The sequence below is a fragment of the Mus pahari genome, chromosome 8, assembly GCF_900095145.1.
Source record: "Mus pahari chromosome 8, PAHARI_EIJ_v1.1, whole genome shotgun sequence".
NCBI classification, from domain to species: Eukaryota; Metazoa; Chordata; class Mammalia; order Rodentia; family Muridae; genus Mus; species Mus pahari.
In genome coordinates, this window is record NC_034597.1 from 90,055,051 (window position 1) to 90,065,350 (window position 10,300).

General features: G+C 40.8%; 1 protein-coding gene and 1 pseudogene across 2 annotated transcripts in view; both read right to left on the bottom strand.

The window, feature by feature from the left end:
- The window catches only part of Tbc1d4 (TBC1 domain family member 4), a 162,207-nt gene that overhangs the window by 127,098 nt on the left and 24,809 nt on the right, over positions 1-10,300 (bottom strand). The window lies entirely within an intron of this gene.
- LOC110325687 lies at positions 1,729-2,323 on the bottom strand (annotated as a pseudogene).

Consider the following 10,300-nt stretch of genomic DNA (forward strand, 5'->3'; position numbering starts at 1 on the left):
GCTACGAGATATACAAAACTATGGAACTGTATAAAAAGTAAGGAAAATGAATAGAAACAAAATCAATTAACTATATTATGAAACTCATCTGCAACTTGCATTTTCAAAAAATGGTCCCAAATTCATATCACAAGAAAACAAAACTTAATGTGAAGAAACAGTGATATGTATACTTTTTAAAAATGTGATCTATTCTCAAAAAAATGCAAAGCCATTCTTCAAAAAAAAAATCCAAGATGCTTTGCCCATAAGTATTTTTTAAACATCTTATTCCTAGTATCTATAAGAAAATTGAAAGTATTTTTCTATAGTACAAGATGGTGAGGTGGCTCAGCGGATAAAAGCACTGACTGCTCTTCTGAAGGTCCTGAGTTCAAATCCCAGCAACCACATGGTGGCTCACAAACATCCATAATGAGATCTGACATCCTCTTCTGGTGTATCTAAAGACAGCTACAGTGAATTTACATATAACAATAAATAAATCTTTGGGCCAGAGTGAACGGGGCTGGAACAAGCAGAGGTCCTGAGTTCAATTCCCAGCAACCACATGATGGCTCACAACCATCTGTACAGCTACAGTTTACTCATATATAATAAATAAATACATAAATAAATCTTTTTAAAAAGAATGTCTATAGTACCAACCTCACTGGAGAATTAAGTCGCAATAGAACTTTGTATCTACGTGAAATTGCAAACTCTAGCACTGTTCAGCTCAGTGATAGCCTCAGAACGGCACTTTGATACCCTTCCCCACCCCTGCAGTGCAGCTGCCGCACAAGCTGCTTGGTATTACAGCCTCATTACCCGGGTTCCTGTTCATCTGTAGGCCTCAAATCAGGCTCACACATCTTTGTGTCTAGTGGATGGTGTGGGCCTATGCACATGTTATGTTCAACCCATGTGCTCAGGAGAAGCGAGCAACATATACTGGATTAGCAGTGGTTACTCATTATCCCCATCTCAAGACCGCTCAAGTCCGTTTCAAAAAGTATTTTGACAAAGTGTGAGCCTCAGAATGAATACTGCGTTTGCATATACCATTTTTACTTCCTCGGTTTTCTGTAACAGAATCTCAAATAAAAACATGAGCTGCCAAAGAGGAATAAGCGGTATTTAGTTTTTAACAAATATGTTTACATTTAATCTCTGAAAATCTTCAGTTTTCCCACTACATGAAATAGTATTAACAGCAAAATTGACTAACAGAATAATATTGAATTAAAATGTGTTTAGATTTATTTATTTTTAGGAATGTATGTGTGTGTGTGTGCATGTCTTTGTGTACACCATGGGTGTGCAGGCAGGTGCAGGAGAAGGCCAGATGATCTCAAATCTGCTGAAACTGGAGTTACAGATAGTTGTGAACCACTTGTGTGGGTGCTGGAAATAGAACCTGGGTCCTACGTAAGAATAGAAAACCCTCCTAATAGCAAAGCCATCTCTTCAGCACCAGAATTAGCAGAATGAGATGAAATAACTGTACACATGAATATCATTCACAAATAAGATTAAAACTACTGTTTAGATCCTAGTGTTTGATCATAGTATTGTATACATGTACTGAAACACCATGCTGCACTCCACAAATATATGTAACATATACAATTATTAAGTAGTAATGAAAATGAATTATGAAAATTTTGAGAAGCCATAAAGTAGAGCAGTGTTTTAGTCCTTTCTATTTCAAAATAGAAAGGAAGTCTAAAATCAACTTTTTCTAATTCACGTTAAGTGGTCATTTATTAGCATATACCATTGGACACAGTGGCTTCCACCGTGCTGAGTGTGGGGAAGGAGCTGAGAAGCAGGAACATTTGACTGCTTCCACTCATTCTTGTCTTGGTCCCACTTGGTGGAGAAGTCCTGAATGGGGTTGACCTTCCTATGTAGCATCTGATTGCTCTGCATGGTCACCCCGTCTCTATCAAAGGTCTGAGGGATGGGGCCATTCACAAAGTGCATCTCCTGAATCAGAATGGAAGCCATGAAGTCAATGAAGAACATGGCCATGCTCACAACTGTCTTCCACCTATTGGTGCCCATGTTTATCTCGGCGAAGCTCTTGCTAAGCTGGATGTGGTACAACTGGACTTTCTCATCCTGGACAGGATGCCCCAGTTGGCCTTTTCCTCCTTCAGGGTCTTGTGGCTGGTAGACAGCAACCTAATGTGAGCCACATCAGGTTAGGGGTAGTCATAAATAGGAAGAGGTTAATCTTCACTCTTCACGACATTCCCGTGTGCTCGAACACACTCTGAGATGGAATGGTTCCCTTGCCAATTGGACTAAGTGCCCTGGTAGCCAACATTCTGCCACCACTGCCCTCTACACCCGGGCTGCTGCAGACCGGAAGACTGGGGCCCTGAACCGGAAAAGCTAAATTCACTTTCAATTGGCTCTGGAACAAGAAAATGTTAAATTAGAATTCAAATTTGATTGTAACTGTTTGGGAAGTTAAAAACTGAAGAACAAAACCAAGGGTGAACAGAAGAAAGAAAGAAACAAACAAAAATACGGGCTCTCTGTCCTTCCCCAGCTGAGAAGTTTCCTCTGGGGCTGAGCTAAGCTAAAAATAGTTTTCCCTCTTAGCTTGATGAAAATCACCAACTGCGTAACTGCCACATGCTTTATTTATTTTCTGTCATAGCTCCTCTGGACTTAAGTGGGTAATTAGTTACTTCAGTGTGGAGTCAGCCTTCTCCCATCAGAGGTATTCAGATAGAAAAGGGAATGTAGTCACTGGCCAGGGTTCATCGGTGTCAAATAACCGCACCATCATGGTCAGAGTATGAAATAAACACAACAGGCTTGTGTGTTGAAGATTCGGTCCTCAGACGGTGACACTATGTGGGGAAAGCTAGAAACAACCTGGTGACCCTCGGGTGGGGTAAGTAGATAGCTGGAGGCATGTCCTTTGAGGGTTTTATCTTGCCGTGGCTCCTGATGATCTATCTTTCCTACTTCTCGCCTACTACGAGGGCAGCAACAAATGCCTGTTAGCTGTGACGCTCTGCCTCATGAAAGCCAACGAACAATAGAGCAAGATGACCATGAACTGAAACTTCGGAAACCACCAAAATAAATCTTTCCTTTTTTAATTGTTTTTTCAAGATGTTTTGGGTGCTTCTAATCTAAAGTGGGGTGGGGTGGGGGGTGTAAGCAGTAAGGAGATCTTGGATTAGCTGTCCTACCTATTCTGGGCCTGGAGTAGCCAGGCTGCTTCAAAGAGGCTCAGATCAACTGGGCTTCCTGGAAGAGTTCTTCTTACACACGCCCAGCCGACTGTAAGCTGTGCAGAGAGCTCAGCTCAAGATTTTATGAACTTCAGACTCTTGGTAATGCTACTGAAGTCTCTGCTTTGCATCCTTTCAGCTATCACAAATAACCCAATAAAAGTCATAAGTTCAGGACTGGCGAGATGGCCTAGACGGCCGACTGCCCTTCTGAAGGTCCTGAGTTCAAATCTCAGCAACCACATGGTGGCTCACAACCATCTGTCATGAGATCTGACGCCCTCTCGTGCATCCGAAGATAGTAACAGTGTACTTATTTATAATAATAAATAAGTCTTTGGACCAGAGCGAGTGGAGTTGACTGGAGCAAGCGGAAGCCAACCAGATTGAATAGAGGTCCTAAATTCAATTCCCAACAACCACATGGTGGCTCACAACCATCTGCACAGCTACAGTGCACTCACATACATAAAATAAATAAGTCTTTTTAAAAAGTCATAAGTTCACCCAATTGGATTTTAGGGATATCCTTACTTTGGTTTGTCACTGATTTCCCAGTAGGCAACTTGGTCACTGTTACACAACACTAAGACCTCACATTCATCTTTCTTTGTGTATTTTTTATTAGATATTTTCTTTATTTACATTTCAAATGCTATCCCAAAAGTTCTCTATACCCTCCCCCCGCCCCTGCTCCCCTACCAACCCACTCTGACTTCTTGGCCCTGGCAAGAAGTTTGCAAGACCAAGAGGCATCTCTTCCCAATGATGGCTGATTAGGCCATCTTCTGCTACATATGCAGCTTGGGACACGAGCTCTGGGGGTGCTGGTTAGTTCATACTGTTCTTCTACCTATAGGGCTGCAGCCCCCTTCAGCTCCTTGGATACTTTCTCTAGCTCCTCCATTGGGGGCCCTGTGTTCCATCCAATAGCTGATTGTGAGCATCCTCTTAGTGTTTGCCAGGCACTGGCATAGCCTCACAAGTGGCCGCTATATCAGGGTCCCTTAGCAAAAATCTTGCTGGCATGTGCAATATCTTATAGTGAAACAAAAAATTTATCCAGACTACTAAAATTTAAGGGAAGAGAGGCCAGATACTATGTCTCTGCTGTCTTGTATTATCATTGATTCACAGAATAATACTGTGCCCTTTGCTTTTACTGAAGATTACTACAGAAAGTGCCATATTATTTCATAGTATATACTGTAAAACTACAATTGCTCAATGTCAATTAAATCCCAGTTGTGAAATTTCATCTAGAGCTGAGTATCCAGAACAACCATTCCAGCCAGGCATGGTAGTGCATGCCTTTAATCCTGGGACTCCAGAAGCAAAGCTAGGAAGATCTTTGAGTTCCCAACCAGCTGGTCTACAAAAGAAGAACCTGTCTCAAAGAAACCAACCAGCCAGCCAACCAAGAAGAAGAAGAAAGAAGAGAAGGAGGAAGAGGAAGAAAGAAAAAGGAAGAAGAGGAGGAGAGGAAGAAAGGGAGAAATAGAAGAGAAGGAAGGAAGGAAGGAAGGAAGGAAGGAAGGAAGGAAGGAGAAGGGAAGGAAAGAGAAGAGAAGGAGGGAGGGAGGGAGGAAGGAAGGAAGGAAGGAAGGAAGGAAGGAAGGAAGGAAGGAAGGAAGGAAGGAAGGACCACTTCTCAAAGCAGCTATTTTGGTTTTTGTTTTTGCTTCTTCTGAACAACTTACCAGATGGAAGTGCTATGTTCTACATCTAAAGGACTAAAACTATGTTAACTCTTGTTATTTGGTTCTAATCTTCCATCTCTTTTTATTGACAGTCTTTATTTGAAGGCCCTTTTTAAAAAGAAACAGTATAAATAAACTTTGTAAATTATTTTTTAAAAAACATGTTAAAACTCTTCAGAGGGAGATAGCAATAATAGTTGCATATCACAAATATTCTAAAAGCTACAAAACTGTATGCACTCTTAACTTTGTGTTAGATGGATTTACCCATTGTTTTAATGTACAACCTAATTGTAGCAAGTAACATGATTATCGGCTGCGTGATCATTGCACTCTTGTTCTCTCTATGCTGTGCAGAGGGAAGGCTAACCTCCCTCTCTCCTCGCGTCTGTGTCTCCTCTGCCATGCCATCACTTCGCTGAGTTTTAGGAGAATCTTCTATCACCCAGCTTTTGTTAAAAATCCTTGACCATTCCGGAAAGCTAGTGTCTTTTTTTAGTTAGCCTGTTGTTTGGACTTGAGATTGCTCTCTTTCAAAGAACGTCTTTCATGGTCTTTGTTTCCCTTAGTGCATAAATCAAATAAAACCAGCTGTTCTGGTTAAGGAAGTTGAGCTAGAGGACAGCAGACACTACTCCCTCTCAGGTTTCCCCAGGCCACACAGAAAGAGAGGCAGAAACTTTACAAATAGAAAGGGATTGGGGGGGGGGGGAATCGTGTGATATTTCTAGACCAGTACAATGAAAGAAGGTGTTAGTGCATGTGATTCGTACAATTACCTCAGTCCTTCACCCCACTCACACTTAAGGAATGCAAGCATTTTAAAGGAGAATATAGTTCAACCTCCCCCAGTTCCTTTGGCAAAAATCACTTGTGGTGGTAATTTGTAACAATCTCTAAAGCTCAGTTATGCAATGGAATGTGGGCTAATGCATGATCATGGAACTGACAGGTTTTTAGAAATAACTGTGGAATAAAGATAACTTTTCTATAAACTCAATAAAGATGAGTCAGGTGATAAATTGCTACTGTTAATAAGGGATGCAAATTACATTTCCCTAATTTTAATTGGTGTTTTAATTCAGCTTTGTCAGTGAACATGACGTGTTTTAGGAAGATGGGCTTAGAGTTATACACTTTTGATTAGTGTTTTAATTCAGCTGTGTCAACCAAAGTGACAAGTCACAAAAAGACATGCCCATCATAAGTTCATGCTTTCCCAATGAATGGAGCTTTCTAACATGTTAATTAGGTGTTTTGGATCCCAAACTTCAATACAGTACCTTTATTTTCTGTGGAGAAGTTACATAAAGACTATCTAACCTCTACTTTCTGAGCAGACAGCAAAACAAAATGAGTGATCGCACATATTATAGACTGAATAACACTGGAAATAAGCTGTTTGCCCAAGTCAAATGTGAGCACACACCTAGAACCAAGAGACACAGGCAGGATTGCCGGAATAGAAGCCTGGCCTGTTTAATACATTCCAGGCCAGTCAGACCTGTACTGTAACAAGACCTGGTTTCCAAAATCCAAGTAAATGAATACATAAAGAGACAGTTTCCTTGAGAGGAAGGATCAATAGTGATTGATAAGATAAATGCAAGGAATGAATAAAAATACAATCAAATCTCCAGTAAGTGGTTTAAGGAAAGTGGCCAAGAGAAAGAGATGCAAAATTAGTCAAAATGTGGACTGACTAAAAGAGACTTACTTAAAATTACATCCTACATTTAAGAACTAGTTTACAGGGCCAGTGAAATGACTTGGCAGGTAAAGACACTTGCCACCATAAATAAACTTGATCTCCAGAACCCACATGGTTGAAACAGAGACTAACTCCCCTACGCTGTCTTCTGACTTCCACATTTGCACTGTGACTCACATGCAAACACACGCACACACAGACAGGTACATGCATACATACATACATATATACAGTGAATGAATAAATAAATAAAAATAGGACAATTTTTAAAACAGTTTACACATGTCATCCAAAAGCAGGAGACTGAATTGTCTCGAGTTGCAAAGTCTTTATTTGGTTTGCTTTTCACAAAATCAGACAAATGTTAACATAACCATATATCTTACATAGCTAAAGTAGATATCTTAGGAAACAAAAATATGATATATTTCATACACATTTATATTTACTAAATACAATTATATAAATATGTTATATATAGTATTATTGAATATACATATATAACTAGTGTGATATAATACTGTTACATTTTATTTAAAATATAATATACACAGTTCATGTTACATACATGTCACAAATTCCTAACTTGGATGGAGACATAGTCCTAACTGCTATATCCTTAGAAATATCAGAAAAAAAAAACAACTAAGATTGTTTTTTCTTCTTTTTTGTTCTAAGGCAAGGTTTTTCTATTGTGACACAAGCCTCCAACGTGCCTTCCAAATGCTAAGAATATGGGTTTGCACCACCAAGTGAGGCCTGTATAAACTCTTACACACAGCATTTGATTATAACACAAATATACACATCATAACAGTTGCTATCACTTACAGAACACATTGTGTATGCACCCTATAAGAAACTTGGTTCATTCTTTAGGGAGTATATGCTACTAGTTCTATTCTGTGGACACATTTATTTGCTAGTGACTTGTCTGAGTCACTCTAACCTGGCAAGAATTCTGAATAGTCTTAATGCCCAGGGCAGCAAAATATGGGTGTGGTTTTTTTTTTTTAAGACAGATATATAGCTCAATCTTGCAGGTGCCAAATAAAATTACAACATCATTTTTAACAGAACAAAGGAGATTAAAAATTTGTCCCAGTTCTTAAGAAGTAACTGTGAAATCCTTCCATTGGATTTCCCTTTGGTAGATGTCTGTTATATTTGGTGGGCCCTTTTAATTGCATTTGACCATCATGCCAATCAGGGGACTCATTGTAAGTGCCAAGTTACATTAATAAACTGAGTTAAAAATGGGGTTGGCTATACCAGAAAAAAAAAAAATCACAGAATTGGAGGGCAGGGTTTGGACCCACACGTCAGGAGACGGAGACAGGAAGAAACCAATGAATTGTTATTGTAGAATTAAAATGCAGAAATCGCTTTCAATTTTTTTAAGATTTTTTTTTTTTTAGTTTTTCATGTTTTTATACATTTATTTTATGTGTATGAGTGCAGTGTGTGTGTGTGTGTGTGTGTGTGTATGTGTGTGTGTGTATACCATGTTCATGTCTGATGCCCAGAGAGGAGGTCCAATCGCCTGCAACTGAAGTTGTGGATGGTTATGAACTACAGTGTAGCCGCCGGGAACTGACTAGCCCAATGCTGCCGGCTAAGGACGCCTCCGTGAAAGCACTAGACACTCAGGCTCTGGGGAGCAACACTATGCATACTGTTTAAAAGAAACAAACTGTAGCTTTGCTTATGAAATCAGGGAAATGCAACGAACATAATGTTAAATACTTGAACAAAGTGTGTCCAGCTTAAATCAATGCCAAAGATGCTACAGAAAGGCTCAACACTGGAACAAATCAGAAGGCCGTTGTAAAACTGGCACATCCCTTCATGGATAATTTTGTAACACTAATCCACCTGGAGCTCAGAAGTGAAGAGCACTTACACTGCTACAGAAGAGTGGGGTTCAAATCCCAACACCCCCTGATGGCTCACAACTGTCTGTAACTGCAGAAATTGCTGTTAATTTTTTAAAGTTTTTTTTTTTTTTAGTTTTTCATGTTTTTAAAGATTTATTTTATGTGTATGAGTGTAGTGTGTGTGTGTGTGTGTGTGTGTGTGTACCATGTTCACGTCTGATACCCGAAGAGGGGGGTCCGATCCCCTGCAACTGAAGTTATGGATGGTTATGAACTACAGTGCAGCTGCTGGGAACTGACCCCAGTCCTCTGCGAGAGCAACGCGTGAGCCACAACCACTGAGCCCATCTCTCCAGGCCCCTGCTTCCAGGTCTGAAGTGAAAGATGCTGTCACACACAAAGTCAAACACAGGCTCGGCTCTGCCACATGTACCCGGAATTCACAGGGAACACGGCGATTGCTGGACTTTGCGGTGCTGCAGGTAGCTCTGAGGTGGCAGGCTGCTCTCCAGAAGAATTCATGGGGCAGATTCTGTCGTGTTGGTGCAAGCATGACTCCAGATGCAAAGATGCAGGGCCTAACACATCTTTTCTTCCCAGGGCTTCCTTTTCCAATTAGGATCTAGAAAGTCCTCTACATAGCTACATTGGAAACCAAAGCCACGTCTATGTATTATGTTCCTCTTTCAGATGTGAGAATTAAACACTCTCTAGAAAAATACAATGGGCTCATGTGCATACAAATGCTTTGCCGGTTGCTCTCTCGGATACATCTATCTGGTTCTACAACTAGAGACCGCAGATACAGAGCCGACGCAACTCACCCAAGAGATCAAATCTTCTGATTTGTTCTTCCATTCGTCCTGTGTTTCAAATGACATGTGTCAGTGGGAATCAAAGATCCTCTCCGTCTATCCTCCTGTATATGATCAGTTAACCCATGCCCTCTACAAAGCCCACTACATCCATGTGCCCACTCCCCACAAGATACTGGTAACCGTTGGCTTCCTCATTCACCAAAGCTTTCCTCTAAATCAGTTTCCATATTTAAAAATCTGGGGTGGCAAAGGATTGAAGAGTTGACTCAGTGGCTCAGAGCACTGGCTGCTCTTGCAAAGGACCCAGGTTGAGTTACCAGCATCCAACCTGGGTAGTTTCCTGTATACAACCACTTGTAATTCCAGTTCCAAGAGTGTCAAAACACCCTTCAAGCTCCTGTGGGGATCTGGATGCACATGGTGCACATGATTTCATGCAGGTATCCACATACACAGAGGGAAGGACAGAAGGAGAGAGAGCAATAGGAGACAAGGCGAATATGGGCATTGGGGGCAATGTGGAAACCAGTGCAGTGGAAACTTCCTGGAACCTATGTGGGTGAGCATCATGAGGGCCCTAGTAATGGAGGATACGGAGCCTGAACTGGCCATTTTCTATAACCAGTCAAGGCTCACTGGGACACCAACCCAGATACAAAACCTTTGCCCTACAACCTGTCCTGCCTGCAAGATGTGCTGGGGCAACAGTGGCTCAGAGCATGTGGGAGGGGTCAACCAAAAACTGGTCTAACTTAAGGCCCAAGTCAAGAAAGGGATCCCATGTCCCACACAGACTGCATAGATGGCCAGGAATTAAGTTCTAAATGGCTCAGAGATGTTGGGAAGAACCAAACATGACTGAAAAAAAAACAAGGCTAATGAAATAATTTCTAATGATATTTGCTATACTCATAGATCAGTGTAGATATTCAGTATACTCATAGATCACTGTAGA